This window comes from Vicugna pacos, unplaced genomic scaffold (assembly GCF_048564905.1).
Source record: "Vicugna pacos unplaced genomic scaffold, VicPac4 scaffold_19, whole genome shotgun sequence".
Lineage (NCBI taxonomy): Eukaryota > Metazoa > Chordata > Mammalia > Artiodactyla > Camelidae > Vicugna > Vicugna pacos.
Window position 1 is genome coordinate 74,699,536 of NW_027328740.1, and position 22,057 is coordinate 74,721,592.

The 22,057-nt window shown below is 43.9% G+C and overlaps 1 protein-coding gene across 1 annotated transcript in view; it reads left to right on the forward strand.

The window, feature by feature from the left end:
* Positions 1 to 22,057, forward strand: part of LOC140693511 (uncharacterized) — a 118,781-nt gene that overhangs the window by 65,747 nt on the left and 30,977 nt on the right. Inside the window, exon 14 of the mRNA XM_072957331.1 lies at positions 1,052 to 1,270. The gene's annotated coding sequence lies outside the window, so the exon portion shown is untranslated. The remainder of the gene's footprint in view (positions 1 to 1,051; positions 1,271 to 22,057) is intronic.

Consider the following 22,057-nt stretch of genomic DNA (forward strand, 5'->3'; position numbering starts at 1 on the left):
ACCCTATGCATTTTACATTTTCAAACATCCGTAATCCAGATATATTCTTGTAAGGCAAGGCTTTTTTTTTTAATTGAAGTATAGTCAAGTTTACAATGTTGTGTCAATTGCAAGGTGTTTTTTGACTTTTGAATTAAAAAATACTTTTTCAGCTGGGTAATTAGGTGTATTTACTTGTTTCATTTTTAAAATGAGGTACTGGGGTTTGAACCCAGGACCTCATACATGCTAAGCATATGCTCTACCAATGAACAATACCCTCTACCCCAAGGCAAGTTTTCTTATCCATTATTATGAAGCTTAGGAGTTCAAATAAATTGAATAGGAATCCAGATCTTTTGATCCTACTGTGGTCCTTTTCTTTATATTCTGCTGAAGGGGGTTGGGGAAGCATTTCCTTTGTTCATTTCTTTATTCAGCATTTTTGAGCAGTGACTTTGCATCAGGGCCTTGCTAGGTGCTTGGAAATAGAAAATAAGAAATGACCTTTCTCTGCAGAGGCAGGAAGCCTAGACCAAAAGCTGGGTAATGTGATCGAGCTACAGTAGCCATATGCAGACTCTGAGGACAAACTGTACCCTTGGATTTGCTTTGGCTTCCCTTGTCTTCTGGCTGGTACACACCAGGTCACCGCAACCCAGATGGGCCCGTAGCACACAGCAGAGAATGTACCTCGATCTCCTCCCCCTCTCGGCAGGGCCTGCAACATGAGCATCCCTGACTACGTGCAGTGTGCTGAGGACCACCAGACTCGTCCCGTTGTGGTCCAATCCATAGAGATCATCTCAGAGGAGAATTTCTTTTGCATCTATCAGCTACTCACCTCGGTTAGCCATATCAGCCCTTGTGGCTCCCAGTGGACACTCTGTATCCACTACAGGCACCGCTATGTGCCCGAGAATCGGTGGAGCGTCTTCCAGAAACACCCCAAGTTCGTGGGCCTTCTCACCATTACCGAATGTCTCTCTGCCAAGGCCTTCGAGAAGCTCCACATGCAGAGGAGCTGTATGGCACATCGCTTAATGACTCTCAGCTTTTTGTCTTTGTGCAGCATGGGGAGGTAGCCGAGCAGACGCGCACCGACGTTGCCTTCAATCTAAGAGTACTGCAGGGTGGTGGAGAAGAGGATCGAGGACTTCACTGAGTCACTCTTCATCTTGCTCAAGTCCAAGTGGCTGGATGGTGGCCCCAAGAATTCTGGGGACAAGATCCCCCTCCCCTACATCCCGTTTGAGAAGGAGGACTTCATGGGACTGGACACAGACAGCAGGTAAGTTTACCTGGAGGCCAGTCCACCCTGGCTTTGTGCCGGATTGCTTCCCTACATCCAGAAAGGGATCAGCAAGGAAGAAGTCAATCTTGTAGCCAAGGGGGGAGGGAGGTGCAGCCCGCCGGTTTCCAGACATTTCAAAGTGAATCCGCCTTTATTTCAGAGAGATCCTTTTAGGGTTAGTGTGGACACTTACTCCCGCTTTACAGCCAGGAACATGGTGGGACCCCTGGAGTTGCTGTCCAATAAAGTAGCCAAAGCCACTGATGCTAGGAGCACTGGGGAGGAGGCTGGACTCAGCTGAGATGTGCTGTAGGTCAAATGCACATCAGACGCTGAGGCTTGTCTAGTAAAAGTACATAAACTATCTCTTTACTTCCTATATTGATTACATGTCAAAATAATAGTATTTTACATACAGTAGATTAAGTAAGATCTGTTCTTAAAATCACATTCTAGTATTTGTTTTTTGTTTGTTGGTTTGTTTCTTTGTTTCAAATTTTAAACGTGGCAACTGGGAAACTTTCTTTACATGGCTCTCATTTCATTTCTGTTGGGCAGCCTGTCCTGGTACATGCTCATCCCTTTGCTTATAGATGAGATGCTGAGCCCCGAGAGGCAGAACGAGGCGCTGGTTGAGCTGCGGCTGGAGCCGCTGTCACCTGCCTCCCAGGCCCAGCACCTTTTCAGCTCAGGCCGTCTCTTCCTGCCCGACAGCCACCATGCCAAGTTAGGACATCAGAAACACCGCCAGGGACTTCCTAATGAACTCCTTATGCAGGGAAAGGCGTATCACGGTGTATGGGACAGAGCAGGGAAATGTTCATTCCCACTTTGTCCCTGTGATTAAGTCAATGGCCCCACTTTGCCTCGGAAGTACAGATGAGCTCTTCTGGGCTGCCTACCCCCCACCTTCTGCTCTGTTTCCCCATATATCTATCGTGTTGTCCCTCGGGCTGAAGAGGGTGAGATGCCTTTGCCGAGACGTGGTCCCCCTTTGCTGGGGTGAGTGAGGGAAGCTGTGTCCCCCCGGCCTACGGCCTCGGTCCTTGAGTCTGGAGAGGGCTCATGGTGGTCCCACAGGTGGCGGTCAGAAGACCTGGCATGTGCTACCGGGCCCGCTTTGGAGGTGGTGCTCTGTGATTCTTGAACTTACCTAAGATCAGATCCTACTTTCTGGTTGTTGGTAAGTTGGAGGAGAAGATGCTAGAGAGTTGATAAAAAGAATGTCTAGACCAGCCCTGTGAGTGAGAAGCACAGGGGACACTAGTCCCACCTGCGAGAGCCCACCTAGCAGGCTCTGGATGAATTTTCTGTTCCTCCCCGGAAATACCTCTATGGCTTAAGGAAGAGGAGAGGCATGTCGTGGCCATGATCTGTACTTGTCCTCACAGGGCCCTGTGATCTATATGCTCGCACTCCCCATCTGCTTCTTGGAGATGAGTTGACATGTTTAGGAGCCTGGGCACTGCTGAGGGCATAGCTCCCAGCACCGTGCTACACAGAGTCTGGCTCTGTTCACCTCACCTGTCAACTCCTGCTGAGGCCCCAGACATTAGTCAAGGTAGGTGCATCAGCGAAACCTAAGCAGGGACCACCTTCTCCCCCTGGGCAGAGTGGTGAGTGAGCAGTGGAAGCCTGGAGCCCTGCCCCAGCCCCCACGCCAGTGCCACTTCTTTTGTCATAGGAGGCACTGGTGATATTTTTGCTCAACAAATGCTTGTCTCTGAGTCTGCAGACCCACCAGAGAATGCCAGCTTGTTTTTGCCTTTGAACTCTGCCCTTGGGACTTGGCGGAGTAGCCGGATGTGTACTTAGCCCACAGTGGTTCAGCGCATTAAACCTGCCTCCTTGTGGGTCTGTCTATTGTGGTACCATAAGGGCCCAGCCAGCATCTGAACGTCATTGAGATAACGCGGCCAGTGAGCTAGGGTCAAGCACATTCTCCTCCAGTCACTTTTACTCCATTGTTTCTTTTACTATTCCACAGTCATTAATTTTTTAAACAATGCTTTGGTGCAGGAGCAGAGCCTCATTCTCTCCTGCTACTCTTGGTGGAAGTGAGTAAAACGGTCCAGACTGAAATGCGACAACAATTTGTAGCTCAAAAGCTGCCTAGACGCTTGTAGGTCGAATTTTGGTTAGGGGAGCTGAACACGTTGTGGTCCCCCGGCAGCGCCGCTCCCCTCAGGCCCCTGCTTTCCCTTGAGCAGGAGGTGAGGTTGGGCCTCACCATCCCCGTGTCCCTGGCCTCACACACTCACATAAATTCTTGTACATGCACTCAAAATCATTTTTGTTCTTGTGTGATTCTAATTTTCTCTTGTTCCTCTTTTCCTTTTTCTTTACTCCTTTTTCACTTGTACTGCCCAGTGAGCATGTTGTTGCTTCTGAAAATGTGGGCTGTGCACACCCTGCATTGGAAATAGCCAGATTGCCCTCTGTACAGTCTCCATCACTTTAAAAAGCAACAACTTAACAGCTGTTTTGATCCATCTATTATCTTAGTCATTTTTTATTTTCTAATTTTTTGGAATATTTGCTTTGTTAGCTCATCACCCACTGGTGTTTGATACCTGTTGAAATCCTTGCTTTTGAGGAACATGTTTGGTCCTCCTTTTATTTGGTGACAAATGCGCCCTTATTAAATTTGTTTGATTGTTTTGAAGAAGTAAGATGCGAATTGATTTTGTCGGGTGCTCAGGGATTCTTTTCATGGAGTATTTAAACTTGTAAGGTCAAACTCTGCAGCATTTTGCTCGATTCCTGCTTTTACACAAACGTGCTCGGCACGCGGTTCCTGGCTGTCGCTGTGTGACGTGCATGACGGCGCTTCCTGGCCGTCATGATGAAGTGGCCGCCACGGAGGTGACGGCTGCAGGGGACGCTGTTGGAGGAAGCGGTCACCGTTTGGTTCTTTAATTTTTTTTTTTTTGCATTCAACTTCCCCGTGCCATTTACTTTACTTTGCCTTCATAAAGGGGCAGAATTGGGTCTAAAATCCATGACACTATTTGTTCCCTTTACGAGGCTGGTTTTTCTGGGTATCAGGACAACATGACCTTCTCCTAAGTAGCTGGCTCACCTGGATCTGTTGGACACAGGGACAGCTAAAAGGGCCGTAGCTTCCTCTCTACTCCAGCCAGTGGGCATTCAGAGCTGGGTCTGTGGTTTGCCTCAGCAGCCGTGCAGACCTCCCTGCCCCGGCCTTTACTTTTAACCCATGTTGGCAGTAAAGAGTTGAATCCGTTTCTGTTGCAGCTGACATCCACCACTGACAGCCGTGTCGTTAGTTTGTGGTAGTCAGTCTACAACACCCCAGACAACCGTGAAGGAAGATGATTTGGCCGACCTAGGACCCTGGATTCTCACCCTCACCATGGTTCATCTCACCCGGTGGAAGGGTTTGGCCACCACCATCATGCTGACCATGAGGCCTTGTTTCTCCTTTCATGCTCTGGTCCAAATGTGGACACTTCATTTTTCACTGAATTTGTCTCGCTTGAGACAGGCCAGAATATCTGAATGAGTCCATCACATTCTGGGTGGGGAACAGAACAGAAGTAAGTGTCGCAAGTAGATGGAGTCTAGGCTGTCCGGGTTGGCAAATGCAGGCTGGGATCTGTGATGGCTGGGCTGTACACTGGACACAGGCCTTTCCCGTGGCTCCTGAGAGCCCATGAGTTGAAGTGATAACAGCCTTGCGTGGATTCCCCCATCCTCATCTGCTCATTGGCAAGTGTGTCTGCTAATTAGGAGCTCCCCCAGACCTCGGGCCCTTCAAAGCTCAGACCATGGGAGAACCTTGAGTCCCTTCTCCTGGGCCTCCTGTGTGAGAATCCACTGCCTTCTGAGGTGAACAGCAGCAGGAGATGCCTCCCCCTCCAGGGAGCACCCTACGGAGGAGTGTTAGTGCACCATGCTGTGAGCTTGTGTGTTTCCGGCCATGGTCCCTACAGAACTACAGTTGAGATGGGCTTATTGATGGAAATAACAGGACTGATTCCAGGGCAGGGCCTGGGGGAGGGAACAGTGGAAATTGAATGTGACCTCAGACACCTCGGTGGGTGCTGGGGCTGTTACTAAAATGGGGAGTCTGGGAGATACCTGCCAGGAATGGAATTCTAGAGTAAATGGTGGACATGAGGCATTTTTAAGATGCCATTTGTCATCCAAATTAGGACTTCAAAGAGGCACTCGGGACGATGAGCCTGGGGCTCAGGTGAAGGAGCCGGACTAGAGATACACGTTGGGAGTCGTCATTCTTAGCTGGTGTTCACAGCCTTGCATGTGAATTAGATCATCTCGAGAGCTGCAGACTGAGGCTGAGGGGGGGCAGGGCTGTGTCTTGGTTGGAGGAAAGCCCAGACCATACAGCTTTGGTGTGTCAGTCAGTGGCGTTTGCCATTTTCAATGCAATGCCAGTTATCCTTAAGGGGCCAGGGGCTGGGCAGGGCCAGCCAGGAAGAAATCTGAAGGGAGGGTCGTGGCCACGTTTGCGTCTTGGGAAGGTGCAGAGTCTGCAGGGTACGGGAGGGTAGACTCCTCAGATGCTAGAGTTGCAGTGAGGAATGGGGAGAAGTTAGTCACAATCACCTGTGAGGGAGGGAGGGAGGCCTAGGGAGCCCCACCTTACCGGACTCGCTTTCCCATGAACAGAAGGCAGTCAGACAGAGGATCTGAGGTGAGAAGGGATGGGCACTGGGAGGGGAGCCAACCTGGAGAATGGTGCTTGCAAAATTCTGGAATAGTCTCCCTGAAAAATAGAGTTAAAAATACCCAGACTCTTAAGAACATTGTTAGTGACTTGGGAGGAGGCAGTTGTTTTTCTGGCCTCCTAAGGGTAAGGCATGTATCCAGGGATACACAGAAGATACGGGCAGTCTGTTCAGGGGGCTTGATCGTTACTGGGGGAACAGTGCAAGTTTAAAGGGGGAAAAGGGCAGCGGAGGGAAACTAGCCAGGCCCCGTGTCAGGTACCAGTCGGCCGCCCTACTTGCGTGTTGCATTCACATCCATGCCTCCCAGGTGGGCGCTGACAGCCCCCTTTTGGGGATTGGGAAGCCTTCTCAGAGGGGTTAAAGAATTGGTCCATTTAGTGACTAGTAAATGCTGTAGCAGGATTCAAGCAGGGCCTTGTCAGAATTCAAGGGCATGTTCTCTCTACTGTTTCCAGTACTTCCCTGTTATACCTGGAATGGTGAAGTGGGTCAGTTTTGGAGCCTTTCAGAAAAAGTATGATTTAAGCGCCTCTGGACTGTTTCACAAAGCTCAGCATTCTTTGATGGTTCTGAAGCACGCAGTGATTTTCGCCCCAGAGAGGTAACGTCTAACTCCTTTGATGATGACGTGGTTGCAAATGGTGTACAGGTGCAAAACCAGACTTTGCAGCTTCTGAAGGGAAACTCTCCAGTTCTCCCTTGGTCGGCTTTCTTCCTCGGGATGTATCTGTGCTGCAGCATAGGCCTGAGCTTTCCATATGGAGTGAGAGTTTAATATCCGATGTTAGCATAAAACGGTCAGATGAAGAAAATCGACGTTGACAATTTATTTTTGGGTTTCATTAGTCAAAATATACTATCAGTTAATGGCCCATATAGCAAATGAAATTGAGTACAGGACATTGCATTTCTTACTTTCTATTTAGAGTTCTCTTACAGAATAATGTTGCCTGCTTTGGAACATCAGCTCCACCACTCACGGCACCTATCAGTGTGTTGGTGTGATTGCATTTACAGAGTGAATGTAATCTGGGCTTCCTCAGCCCCAAACACTTCAGTGCAGAATCACGGGCTGTAGACGTCTGTTAGTCACGCAAATACTTCTAAAATTATATGATTCCAGAAAAGAAAGAAGAGAGAGAGAGAGATTGCCTTTATCAAATTTCCTTTCAGTTCTAAATGAAAACTGTTGTTGAGCAGCTCTGGTTTCCTTTGGATAAGAATATATACATTTCTTTGCATGTAACCTGGGTTTTGGGCTAGAACACCAAGTTCTTGCTGTCCACAAGCCACAAAAATAGTAGACAAATGGCACACGTGTGAAATAGTTTATACTTTTTTCTGAGAAAGTATCCTTGAATTTGGGACTTGGGCTGTGATTTCTGCTTTTTGATTCCCCCACCTGCCTTGTAATCTCTCACTCCTTCCCACGTGGTTCCCAAGTGTTCGTGGTCTCAAAGGAGCGGGCAAACACCCAGTTGGTCACCATGTACTGCTGCTATAGATAGAGCCCAGACAAGACCTAAAGGACATTATCAGAGAGGACTTCCTGGAAGAAATGGGCTGTACATTCAGTTGTGAGGACAGAGTAAGAGTCAGCCAGGAGAAGGAGTCAAGAAAGTGTCTCAGATCGCAGGGGCAGCCCGGGCAGAGGCCTGGAGGTTTTTGGCGTGGGGAACCGGGGAGAGTGCCCTGTGCAGTCCAGGGTGGAGGGAGCCCCTGCTGGGGTGGACACTGGAGAGAGTCCGGGGTGTAGGGCTTTGGAAGAAGTTGAGTTTTACTAGAAGTGACACAGTAGGCAGTGAAGGGTGTCAACAGAAGTGACCCTCAGGAAAGGTACTTCTGGTTTTGCTTCTGATATACTACAGACAAAAGGGTCGGGACGGGCGAGAGCAGGTATGTCTGTCCCTTTGAGATCCAACCCGTCATTCATTTATTCATAACACGTGCACTTCAGTGAGTCTAGGGGAGAGAGAGTGTAGCCACATAAATAAGCAAAATGTATTTGCTTCTTGAGAGCTTAGCGTTGTCAGTTAGCCTAGAATGTTCTAGGAAGAGAGGAACAAATTGTGGAGGTTGGAGGGAGGGAAGGCTTCCTTGGGAAACAGTCAAAATGAACCTGGAGGCAAGTGGGAAGTAGGAGCAGGTCAGGGGGCTCCTGAGGTCACTGGGGACCTATGTACTGAGATGAGGCTGGGCGAGCAGGGTCTGGGGTGGGGCTAGAACTCTACCAGGGAGCCTCTGAACTGTTTGAAGTGGGGTTGATGTAATCAAATTTGTGCTTTGGGAAGGCTGTCGTGGCTTTGTGTGTGTGTGTAGCGGGGAAGAGGTGGAGGGTGCCACCAACTGGGGGATCATTTGAAGGCCATTCACAGGCTGGGATATGGGCTTCGGGGCTACTTGGGGACGGCAGGGGCAGTGTGGATGCCGGCTTTTCTTATGGGGGACTTGTTAGCGGGGCTGCCCTAGAGGCACCTTGTGGCTGGAAGAAAACTGATGGAGGCTGCCAGGGGGACATTCCTCTTCTCTCTTTCCATGCCTAGTGTGATTATCTTAGCTCAGCCAACATTTGGAACAAAAGAGCTAATCTCCAGGGTTGCCCAGGCCTTTGTAGAGCTCCTTCGAGTGAGATCTGATAGGATTTAGGTTTGTGTTCAGATCTGGATGTTCACTTAGCTAGAAACGTCCTGTCATTTCGATTTCCATAGGGGTTTTTATTCCTGATAAAGATTGCTTTCTTGGTGAGAGGAAAATTATTACAGCTGTTGTCTTTTTCAAAAAAAATCATATGTTTTAAGAGCTTTAATATTCAAAAGAATAGGAATATATAAAATATTTAAGGAAGTCTTTGGTGTGGTTTCTTTGCTTTCTGAGCTAATGTGGACTTAGAGCCTTTGTATTACTTAATAGCACATCCTTGTCAGTATTTAAAGAGCTGTTAGTGAGCACCCCAGGCCCCACCTCTCAAAGAATCGTTAAAGTTTGCTCTGAAATAGTGAGGTCATAAACGTCTTGTTTTCAGAAATCAAAAGGTTTTAAATACGCACCATAGCTCCATTTATAAAATAATAATAAGTTCAAAATTAAGAAAATGGAGGATAATTGATTTTTTTTAAAGCCTAAACATAAACTTTCTTGTGCTAATTTTGCAACTGGAAATTTTGAAAAGAAAAATCCTACTGCAATATCATCTACGTGGTATATATATATGAGTTTCACGTTTGAAAAGTAACTGCGCAGTGGTTTTCAAAGTCAGGAGCATTCCAGCTCAAATACTGGCAGTGGTGGCTGCTGGTTTTCAATGGAAGAGCCTAAATTTGCCTTCTTAGCTTTTTTTTTTTTTTGTACTGAGAAGGTTGAGTAGTGCTTTGCCAGCATGATTTTCGGGCAATTTGAGGGCAGCTGTCGTGTTCCAGCAGTGAGATATTTCCATGCATTTTATTTTCTGGACATCACCAGGGCACATGTGGGGTTTGTGCCTGCAGGCTGGAATGCTGCAGGACTCCCTAATCCATCACCATTATGTCCTGGTGCTGCTCCGGTCAGTGAATGATTTTCTGTGACTTGGAGGTAATGTGGTCTGATGGTGATGATCAGACGTGCAGTTAAATGCTATTAATTGAAATAAGAGTAACCTAGAAACATTGCTCTAACAATACAGGATGAGGGAGGAGGATTGGCTGAGCTGCTTGCAGTGGGATGTCTTCTCAGGTGACTCCCTCACCGTGATTCCTGCCAATATCCGCCCCAGCCCTGCACGGTAGTCCTGCCGAAGCAAGCAAGCACTTTGCTCAGAAACGCACTGAATTTCCTTGCGCCTCTGTTTGTTGGCTTTTTTTTGAAAACACATTTTGCCCTTTGCTTAAATGCCATCCATGCTAGTCACCCCTTACACTCATTCTTCTGGACCTCGTCCATACATAGCTGCTGAATGGATGAACAGAATGTAGTATCTCCATGTAGTGGAAGATTATTCACACGTAAGAGTGAATAAAAAAGAAAAAAAAAAAGAGGAAAATGAAAAATGCCACCTGTTTTGGGAAGTCCACCCTGACTGTTCAACCCACACTTTTCCCTTTGAAACACAATCACTTATGCTCCACTCTACTCTTTTTGATAGTACTTACCACCTTCTAATAATCTTTAACGTTTCCAAAAAAAATAAAAAATAAAGAGATGCTGATGCCACTTCAAAATATACAAGCCTTGCTAACAGCATGTTAATTGAAAGGAAGCAGACACAAACGGCCAGATATTGTTGATTTCAGTGATCTGAAAAGCCCAGAAAAGGCACATGCAGAGGCAGAGAGCAGGTGATGGTTGGAAGGGGCTGGGTGGAGGGGGATTACGGAGTGAATGCTAGTGATAGGGGGATTCTTTTGGGCTGATGAAGTGTTCTGGAAATAGAAGGTGTTGAGGGCTGCACAACTGTGATTGTGCAGAAGACTGCTGAGCGCTGTGTCTGGGAGTGCCTGTTGTTGGGGCATCTTTATTTTGTTCACATCCTGCAATGTGAAGGGCCATCTTCTGCTGTGGTCATTCTACTCCTGTGAGTGGTGAGGGTCAGGACTTTGTAGAGTCCTGTTTCTTTTCTCCCTCTGGCTGAGTGTAGGCAAAAAAATTTAAGCCTGAGAAAGTGCTCCATCTACAGAAATGTCTTTCAGTTTTGCCTGGTGTAAAAATCTTGAGAGCTTTTAACCGTTGAGGCTAGTCTGTGGGGGTAAATAGCCTATGAAGCCTGGGTGAGCCCGGGAAGAGCCGCGCTTCCCTCCCAGACACGGGTGGGGATTTCACCCCCTTTCAGGCAGTGAAGGGCCCAGACCCGTGGGCAGACTTGACAATCGTGAATATTTACGTGTATCCGCTGCTTCATCTTGGATATTAATTTCAAGCTGAGTCAGTTTGTGACGGCAGCCTCATCCTACATCAGGAATTTATAGTATCTGCTCTTTGAGGTGAAGACCTGACAGACTTGATTATTTAACAGTCTGCTTTGAATTGATATCTCTGATTCCTTTGTCAAAAGCAAAACAGCAGAAATACAGACGTCCTTTAATTCCAATGTGGCCTGGAACGGGTTTAGTGTCTGTGCCTCAGTGGCCTTATCTGCGGGTGGGGAAGATGATAACAGTGCTTCCCTCAGAGGAGCTGGTGAGGGGAGAGTGAGAAGCACAAATGGAGGACTTACACGAGATGCTCATAAATGACCGAATTTAGTGCTCTCCGCCTGGTGAGGCCTTAGGGGTAGAGATGTCAGAACAGAGCAGTCCTAGCCGGAGCTCGATACGTGATGGTAGCTGTTATGATCAGTATCACCACTGTGGGTTATCAGGTAGTTTTAAGACTTGGTAATATGATTTCATGAATAATGTTAAAAGACTAGACATCTCAGATCCAGTTTACATAGTCCTCAAGATTTCTTCTGAGAATTGGATGGTTTCTTCCCTATCTTAAATCTGAGATGAGTCTCTAAAAATTTCCGTATTCCTCCATCCTTTTGCTTTAATTCTCTATTTCTTAAAAAACAAAGTTTTTTGATGGAGTTACTGGGGACTGAATTGAGGGCCTCATGCATGCTAAGCACATACTCTCCCAAATGAGGTATAATCTCTTCCCTGATTTTTTTTTTTAAATTTACATCTTAATTTTCAGAGGTTAGAGGCCTCTAATTATTTTTCTGGAGACTTGTCCATGAACCTGTAAATCTACAATTAATGGACAAAATTTGGTTTATTAAAAAAAATTCTATAGAATATTCTACAGTCCACCCAAAAGGAAATACTCATGGACTTAAAATGTTTCTCCTTTAAGGTGATTTCTCCTGTTTGGTCGAGCTTAATTTGTTAACAGCCAACCTCATCATCATAATGACCAAACTCGCTGTGAGTGGACGCCTAACTGAGGCTAAAATGCTTTGCTCATATTTTACTTCATAGCAAGTGTTTGATTGTAGGTATCAGTGTCTCCTTTTTTGTAGCTGAGGGATTGAGAGATGGGTCAGCTTGCCCCAAATGACACGCAGCTGGCGGTGGCTAGCTCGATGCTGGAATCCAGGCTGCACAGGATGAATTCTCAATTGCTCCTCTAATCAGCTTCCCGTTGAGTGTTTTCCCGAACTCCTGTGAGCCCATAAATGACCGATTTTAGCTATCTCAGCCTGATGAGGTCTTCAAAGGAGAGACACCAGTGAGAATGAGAGGCAGAGTGGCATAAATTAAAATTGTACATTTTCACAAATGTTTTATTCTCAGGTAATGACTGTAAAGGAAATAGTTTTTTAATTTAGTGCTTTGTGAGAACTAAAAACAAAACATTTAAAATAACTATTGTGCAAGAGAGAAGTGGTCTTTGAAAGTCCAACTGTTGCTAATGATGTTACTTGTTTTTTCTAGTTGTGCTTATTTACTGAAAAATTTCCAAACACTGAATTTGTTTTATGTAGTCTTAGTATGAAAGAAAACTTTGTCAGTGAGTATTGTAAGTAAAATCCTTACTCTTTTCTTTCCTGATGATGAATATCTTAGTTGTTTACATGGCTTAAGTATATTTCGTCATTTGTGAAATTTGAGTAATATGGTTTACCTTGTCTGACTGTGAGAGCTGGACGCCTTGTATACAAAGCACCGTAGAGGTGCTTAATAAAAATGTGCTTTCACAGTGACTGATAGTTTAGAAGTATCAACTCTGAATACTAAAAAGGGTAGCTTATTTCTGATGCATATTCAATATGTGTATATATGATATACATTAATATGGCTTAAAGTAACTAGGATTGTTTTTTTTAAGTGCAGTATGAAGCTTTAATGAAATCTGTGTCATTCTAGTGAGACAGGGACTACTTAAATTGCCTTAAGCAGACGACCTTGAAGATTATTTACACAGAATGTAAGCTCAGAATTCATGTTGCCGTGTAACCATCCATCAGACATTTAATTTCTCGGGATTCTGACCAGAACCATTAAGTTTAGAAAAATCCACATTGATTATTATCAGGGAATAAGCTTCTCTCTTTTGTGACTAAAGAAAATTTTGATTTTTTTCTGCACTCTTTTCAGGTTTTAAAATTTCAAAATTTTGATTTGACATGTCACTTTTTTAATAGAGGTAATAAAGCTCATGCTGTTTTAATATGTAAATAAATGTTTTTGTATTTCAATACCCTTCTATGATTTCCTGGCTCTTTGAGAAGTATTTTGCAAGATACTTAGATTACCTACTGTTGGAAAAATACAGACGTGACTTTTATGAATATAGGCGTAGTACAGTTCTGTTGGTTTTTACTACAGTGCAAGACATGAGACCTAGGAGAGCTTTGCTGCTGATTGCCAGGAGGACAGATCTCAGGTCTCAGTCTCCCCTCGTGTAAAATGAAGTGGCTGGACTGGATTCTTTCCTCTTCTAAGATGAGCTTCCATGAGCCTATGTCTTTTGTTTATATTTAGGAGTATTAGCAATATCAGATTAAATACTGAATACCCCTCCATCCCCCCGAAGCAAAGTGCAGTATATGCTACATAAGCTTCTAGTTATCTGATTCTCGTTTCTCATCTTACAGTCAATTTTTGTGTTGCATGTTTCCCGGCAACCTGGAAGGTCTTTTTAGCCATAGGTGGCGCTGTTGCAACTTTTTACAGTCTTAATTTTTCTGTTTGTAAAATAAGGCTTAAACAATGTGATTTTATTTTGATTCCTTTGCTTAATGCTTCAGAATAGCACAACGTCCATTATGTCTTTCTACCTGGAAAATTTTTTCTGCTTATATCATAGTTTTATTCTTTTATCTCGCTGTGAACATTTCAGACTTGCTGTGTAAACAATGGCAAAATCGGGCTTTTCTTCTAGTGTTAGAAACCAGTGAGCCGGGATATTATAAAACAGCTAGAAGCTGCCTCTGGAGCACCATAAAGCTGAAAGGTGTGTTGAGTTCCCTGAGTATTGACCCCGCCGCTGTGTGTTAATTGGTGGGAGTTGATTTGGTACATATATGATGGGGTGTAGTTTCTTGACTTGGGTTTGCCTGCACGTGCTGACACTGAACCATGTGATCCTGAGTCAGCTCGTTCTGAGTTTTCCCCTCGTCTGTGAGAAGGGGACACTCATATCTGCTTTGTAGAATTGTGAGAATTAGTAATTATGTAACATGTTTACCACAGTGGGTATGTCAAGAGAGCTCATAAACTTTAGCTGCTGTTTTGTGTGCAGCCATCATTTTATAGTCTTTGGTAATTACAAAGAAACAAGAAAATAAGAAAAGCTGATTTTATGATGAAAGATATTTGAGGACGTTCCATAATTCCTACACCCATAATTTAGCATCAGCAGAGTCAGAACTGTTACACAGTCGCCCTGGACCAACGTTAAGCCACAGAAATTTTTGTTACTTCATATATGTTGGGGCCTAAGGGGAACCAATACTTATACACATGTTGTCTCCAGCAGCCAACTGAGAGATGACACAAAAGAGTAGGCAGGCGATAAATGTCTTCTTTGTTACTGATGAAGCCACGTTCTCCATGAACTTCAGGGCTGTGGATAAATGAGTGTCATGATACTGTGTCCCAGAAGTAGAGACTCACCCTGTCCCAGGTATCTCTGGGCCACAGCAAGCCTTCCCTTGAGAGAATGAGCCCCATCATGCACAGGGCTGTTCTGCAATGGAGCTGAGCATCCAGGGTGCTTCCCTAGGGTAGTCAACACTGGAGGGAAAGGAAGGGTTTCACATGCCCTGCTTGTCTCCCCGGAATCACAACTCAATCTGTTAATGTGAGGAGGGCTAGCTGTGGGCCAGGGGTCAGGGCTGTGAAGGGAGTAGCACTCTGCATGGCCCAGAGGAGTGGGGAGGAGGTATCCCTTCCATCAGTTTAAACAGGTGGTGGGATGGAACAGAAGGGTTCATCCCATGAGTTTATAAAAGGAGAAATAAGAATTTCCTTTGGGTATTAGTCTAGCCAGGAAACACAGAAGATGATTAGGAAGGAGACTTGTAAACCACTGTAATATTAATTTGACATTTGTTGAGCACCCAAAATGTGCTACATTCTTTTCTGAGCGTTTTACAGAAATGAATCCTTCAATCTTCTCAACAAGCGAGTAAGGAAGGTTTGATTGTTATCCCAGTTTCACAGTGTGGAAATTGAGGCACACAGAGGGTAAGTTGACCAAGGTCACAGAACTAGTAAGTGGCAGAGCAAGTATTTTAACCCTGGCTGTATGGTATTGTGGCTCCCAGAATGGGCTTTGGGTGTTTAGATGTATCTGCATCCCTCGATTTCTGTACGTCTGTGCATCAATTAGCCCAGAAAGGACAGGGAAAGGAGAGTTACACAGGTGCTCACAGTCGTGTCTCGGCAACTGTCCACGAAGAGTGCACCGTGATTAGAATTAATTGTTTTCCAGGCAGCAGATCTGTTGGTATAACAGAAATTTAGTCCATTGAATTCATCTAGAAATCCTTCCTGCTCTGCTTCTGTCCACACTTGCCATGTGACTGCCTGCCCGTGTTTGGGCCGTGGAGGAGAACATATACTCATGGTTGAACTCTGATATTGCAGTCTGGTTCATAGTTTCACATCTTCTGTTACATTAATAAGTTAAATTTCTGGTTTTCTTGCATCAGTGTCTCATGAGTTTGGTTAATGTGAAACCAGTCCATGGGAGCCCAGGGGTTATGATGGTATAAATTTTTAGCACGTTGTGGCACTTCTAGCCATGCAGACATGACTGGGGGATGTACGCCTTTCTCACTGATTTCTCCCAACAGCAGGGTCCTCTCACGGATGTGAGGCTGGGAGCTCTCTGAGTAGCTCAGTCAGAGGCCAAGTCCACCAATCCGAAAATGATGAAGTACCTGGAAGTGGGTTTAATAAAAGTAAAGGGCTTCCAGGTAGTCCGATGGGCTGTTCAAGAAATTTGGTGAAAAGCTGTCCACTGTCTGTGGTTTAGCTGCTTCTTTGCTATTGAAAAGTCTGGAGTAGATGAAGGGATTTTAAAAAGCAGAAAGGAGTGATTTCAGGTGGTACATCCACACCGGTGAGAAGTGATGGATGACCGCCTGTGTGAGGCACAGACAGAGTCTTACAAACTTCATAAAACAGCTTCAAATGCTCTGCCATCTGAGTGCGCTTCATATGGGGTCCAGTTCATCACTGGTCACGCTGTGAGGGCAAGTAACTGACGATGGCAGAAAGGACACGGAGGCATCAAAAAGGTCTCACTCATGTTCCCTGTTTAAAGAATGTGGCACAGTGTATTATATTTGAGCTGGTTTTTCACTGAACAGTTTTTAGTGTTTTCTGGGACTCCCCAGTGCCCCAAGGTTCCATGCAGCTGGGTGTCCCCTCATTGCAGCTCCGTCAGCGCTTGCCCTGGGCTGATGTGGTGTCACGGGAAGCAGGACGGTCAGCGTCCCCGGCTCCTCTGAGCTCCGTCTCCTCATCTGCAGAGCCTGGTTTCCCATCCGTGTCTACTTAGTAGGGTTGCTGAGAATCACACGTGATGGTTATCAGGTGTGATTTCTGGTTGTCTCTGCGATTGGCAAATAGCCAATAATTGATAGAAACTCTTGTTTTTTTTATTGTAATTGTGTCTCCTAGATTGCAGTGGTTTTTAGTCTGCATTTTTTTATAACTTTACTCATTTTTAAATATGCCCTTATTTTATTTATTTTTTTTTTGAGGTACTGGGGACTGAAGCCAGGACATTGTGCATGCTATGCAGGTGCTCTACAACTGAGTAATACCCACCCTCCTTTTCTGCACTTAAAAATAAATATTGCAATACACAAAATAGCTCTTAAACTCCATCATGGGACCTGGTCTCTGTATAGGCAAATGAACACGTATAATATTTCAATAAGAATAAATGCTGTTGAGACATAAGTTTCTGAATCTGTTAATGTGCTTAAAAACGATCATAGCTAGTGATAAACACGAGACTTAGATCAAGGACTTTTTAGGGTATGTTTTGCCATCATGGGAAATTACATTCTACCGAGAAGGCTAATTGGGTCTCTTTGATATTTGGATGGTTTAGCAGGTGATCAAGGCTTTCCAAAGCTGACAGTTTTGTATTTTAAACTAACTACAAAGTTATCTTCTAGAAGATGGAAATCCTAAGCTTGTGAATTTCCCAGTAATCCAGGGGGTATGTGTCTGTGTCTGTGTCTGTGTGAAAGTTTGTGTGTGTGATTTCAGGAATGTAGAAATAAGTTCCATATAGACTTCTGATATCTTTCTCTTCCAGTTCAAGGTTTAAGCATATACTTACACAAATAAATTGATTTTCTTTTGTCATTTGGCATATTGGCGGGAATAAGAGGTTCTCATACTTGTTTCAGAAGGGTTGGGAAGCATGAGCTTAGAAAACGGGAGGAGAAAGAGGCAGGGAGACACTTCACACTTTGTGCAGTATATGAGAAACGGTAGCTTTTCTTTTCTCTTTTCTTCTAAAGCAAACTGGCTCTGAATTGTAACACACTATTACTCAGAAATGCTTTTCTAATCAGATACAAGTGCCTCAGATTTTTCAAGGCAACATGAATGATGAAATGTGTTTTAGCATTTATCTTTAAAAGTAGTTTTATTTCTCAAGTAAAAGACTATAGCCTGTTTCTTCCAGCGTCTCAAGAAATTCTCATTGATCTATGTACATGTTCTATGTGCTTATTTTCTTTTCTTTATTTTTAAGTGCTTGTTTCATTGTGGTGTGAATCAATGTTTAAAATTTCTGGATTTTGATCTTTAGAAAATGCTGATATATCAGAACTGTTAAAAACCTGATTGTTCTTTGGTCCTTGTTTGGTGGGGCACCCTATTGATTACTCTTGTCTGTTAAAGAGAGAAATTCTTCCTCTAGCCTGCAGATCATTAAGTGTATGGTTTGCAGTATGCCTTTAAATTTCATTGAATGCATTGAACATGATTGTCCAGTGAATTTTGAGTTGACTCATAGTAATGACTTTGCTTTGATTCTGTGGCTTTTGCTCCTCTCCACAAGAGCTTGAATTCTCTGTTGCATTTTGTATACGTGTTCTTCACAGTGGAAGAAATTTTGCATTTTTTACAGAGGTGGTTTTTCCTAACACCTCTGAATGCCTTCTGTAATTGATACAACAAAAATCTGTTATTTCAATGCTTAATTATTTCATAAACTAGTTTTTGGCTTAATCAGAAACAATGACAGAGTGATAATAAAAAATAGGAAAACTTTCCTTCCTTTGAAGAATAGAAATCAGGTGGTCAGGCTCACCCATGCTTTGGGCCTGACACACTTAATCTCATGTCATTGTGTATCATGATTCGGAGATGGAGTTGCTTCAGGTTTATTGATTTTTGTTTTAACATTTGTGTTGAATTCTTTCTCCAGGCTTATGTATCCTGTTGGGTTTGTTGAAACTGTAGAAGGGAAACAAAAGCTTTTTTTGGTTTCCGGAGGCCTGAGTTGCTGATGATAAGGGTTGAGGGTGGGCTGAGGAACAGAGTGACACTCCCTCTGCTCCCAGCTGAAATTGATGAACAATGAAATCAATTAAGTGTATCGGTATTTGACCAATAGAAGTTAGCGAGCCCAAACTGGCTAGTTATGCCCAAAGAAAGTACTGAATTCACCTGCAGAATTAGGTGCTTTACCAAGAAGAAGCAGCTTAGAGCAATCAGAAAAATCAGTCCTATGATGAGATATAACGTAAATATAATATCTTTTATTTCTGAAACTTTTCTACGTTAAGTTGTGTAGAGCTAAAATTAAGTTTCAAGCACCAGGAGTTAACAGTGTGGGTGGTTCTGTATGATCATTATTCAGGAATGTGCCTAGACTCTGCTAGAGTGGCTGAAGCTGGCAGGAAAAGACCCAGAGCCAGGATTTGTCACCTTAGGGTGTCCTCCATAATGGTTCCATGTGGGAGCCCATGATTGGGTTAACAAATTGTAACAGACCCCAGCCGCCTGTCAAATTTAAGAAGAAAACGTATGCTTAGTAACTGCTTTGCAAGCAAGTGCCTGTGCATCCTCACTCCTGTCTCCTTGCCTTAAAAAGCAGAGATAATGCTTTGCTTGCGTAGATGATGTTTTAGATAGCACTCTGCTCATCGCAAAGCAATGACCCAGGCCCACAGCTATAAAGGCTGGGCTTGTGTGCAGTTAGATACTCTATTATCCCCCAAGCAAGGACCTAGCTGGTCTGGTGGTCTGCTTTGTAATTCACATGTCTAAAGAATGTATCTTATTCCCCTCACCCCATGACTTACCTAAAGATACACTAAGCCTTTGTACTCATGGTGGATTCTACAATCTCTGTCTCATCCTTCTTTCCCCAAGTTCCTGCTTACTATCACACAACTGTTAATGACGTTTTCCTTTGATTATACACAATAAATATGGGATCATTTGAGAGGCTCGTGGAGTTGGGTCCCTACGCCCTCTCTCTTTCGTGACTTTTTCCACAGAGTCTTGAGTATTCATTCCCTGTACGTAAGACTTCTGCCAGCCAGAACCCACAGTTCCAGGTGAGAAGGATGCAGGCTTTATCTCTCCTACCCGAGGGAGAGAGAGTAGAAAATTGAGATCTGCTCTTCCGTGGTCCCTTCCTGCCCCAGGTCTGCTCCAGTTCACCTGCAGCCTTCTGGCCTCTGCTCACACTGCCTCTGTCCCAGGACTGACAGCAGCCTTTTCTTCCCTGGTAAACATTTCCTGTGCCTTTTAGAAGTTGGTCTCTTCTCTGCAATACAACCCTGGCAGATGTGATGGTGGTAAACGTGCTGGAGGGCAGTCACTTGGGGACTGCCAGGAGCCATGCTGATTCTCCTGAGTCTCTCATTCGGGGTTACAGAACTGTCGAGCAGCAGAGGAAGCCCTTTAACGTGAGGCCAGCTCAGCATTGCATCACTTTCATTTTATTTTTGAATTTTCAGTGGAGAAATTATTTGTAGCAAACTGTTCCAGAATTTTGGCTGCCTGCTTTCCTCACCACCATTTCCTTGTTGGCTCTGGTGCTTGTTGTAAGAACCAGGTTTCTTCTCTGGTTATTTCTAGCAGCTGGGCTTGCCGAATCCTTGATCTGCCTTTGAAGCAGAATGCTTCTTCGTGATGTCAAGCTGATTTTCCTATTTCTGAATATTTCGTGTACACTCAGCAACTCTTTCAAGTGAAATGCTCTTGTCCAATTCTGTTAACCCATATTTGCCGATCTCCTGCTTTCATGCTGAGGGCAGTTTCTTCTTCCTGTAATAAAAGTTAGCAATTTGCATTTACTATTTGAAGGTTCTGGCCCTAGGTGCTTTTGTCCTTAACAGTTTTAATACAATTCACCCATTAAAATGTGCAGCGGTTTTTACTCAAAGCCCAGAATTGTGCATCGCAGTCAATCTTAGAATATTTTCATCCCCCAACAGGAAGCCCTGTATGCACAAGCAGTCATTCCCATCTTCCTCATCCTCCCCCAGCCCCAGGCAGCCATTGTTCTCTCTCTATGGATTTGCCTGTGCTGGACATTTCATGTAAAACAAGTTATTTCATGTAAATGGAACTGTCTATTGTGACTGACTTCTTTCACACTGAGTAACTTTTTCAATGTATTTCCAGGTTGTGGCCTGGGTCAGTACTCTATGCTTTGCTATTGCTGAATTATATTCTACTGTATATCTGGGCCCTACTGTTTACCCATTCATCAGGTGATAGTCGTTTGTGTTGTGTCTGCTTTTTGTTTGTGAAGAGTAATGGCGCCGTGAATACTCCTGTAGGAATTTTTATGTGGACATTTGTTTTCAGTTCTCTTACTTGTGTGACCAGAGAGCAGAAATGCTGGGTCATTCATAAACCAAATGTTCAACTCTCTGAGGACCTGCCAGGCTGTTTTCTAAAGTGGCCACCCTGTGTTACATCCTCAAAAGCAAGGGCTGCGCGCTCCGCTTCCTCTGTGTCTTCATTAGTGCTTGTTACACATTTTTTTTTTATTATAACCTATTGTAGTAAGTGTGAAGCGGTTTCTCCTAGTGGTTTTGACTTGATTTCTTTTACAGCTAATGATATTGAACATCGTTTGATTGTGCTTATTGGCCATTTGTATATTTTCTTTGAAAAATACATTTTCAGATACTTTATACACATTTTAATTGAGTTCTCTTTTTCTTGTTGAGTTGTAGGAGTTTTTTCTTTTATTTGAAGATACAAATACTTAATCAGATAAATAATTTGAAAAAATTTTCTCCTCTCAGATGTTTTTTCACCTTCTGGATGGTGTCCTTTGAAGCAAATTTTTAACATTTGATGAACTCCAATTTATCACTGTTTTCTTTGTTCCTTGAGCTTTTGGGGTAATATTTAAAATCTGAGGTATTTTATTTAAACTTTTATATAAAAAATAACTTAATTCTTAAGACTGTTCTAGGAGATGGGTGCTGTGGCTGTCCCCAGTCTATGGATAGGAGACTGAGGTGCAGAAAATTTCACTGAAATATCAGTGTCACAGCTACCCAGTGCTGTGGGATTTCAGACCCTCATGTTTGTCCCCAGCATTTGTGATCTTCACCACCATGCTCCACTACTGCCTGGAATCATTAATGAAAAAGTTTTCCTTTTTTGATTTCTTGATTGTTTGTTTTCTCATTGGGGAACTCACCTCTTCATTTTCCTTGCAGAGATCTGTGTAGGTTTATTTTAGATCTCATGTACTTATTTATTACACAGGCTCCAGCGATGATTGTGCCTAGTTGATCTAATCAATTCATACTCAAGTCTTTCCTGCTCATGACACTAAAAAGAGAGTCATGATTTACATAATGCTCAAAGAAGAATGTACTTGAGTGATTTTATTTTTCTAACCAATCAAACAAATCAAATAAAAACCCGGTGTTGGAACAGATTATAAGCCCTGCAGAATAGGGTCACTGTCTTCCTTGTGTTTCATTTGATTTGTCACAGTGTCTGGATAGTGCCTTGCTGTCCAGCAGTTTTGTGAGTATACGGTGCTCGTGAATCATTGTAAGGAAAGAATTTTGACAACAGACTGTGTTGTTCATTTCACAAGGGAAAAGATCATATAGAAATACTGCTCAGATTTATTTTAAAATTAA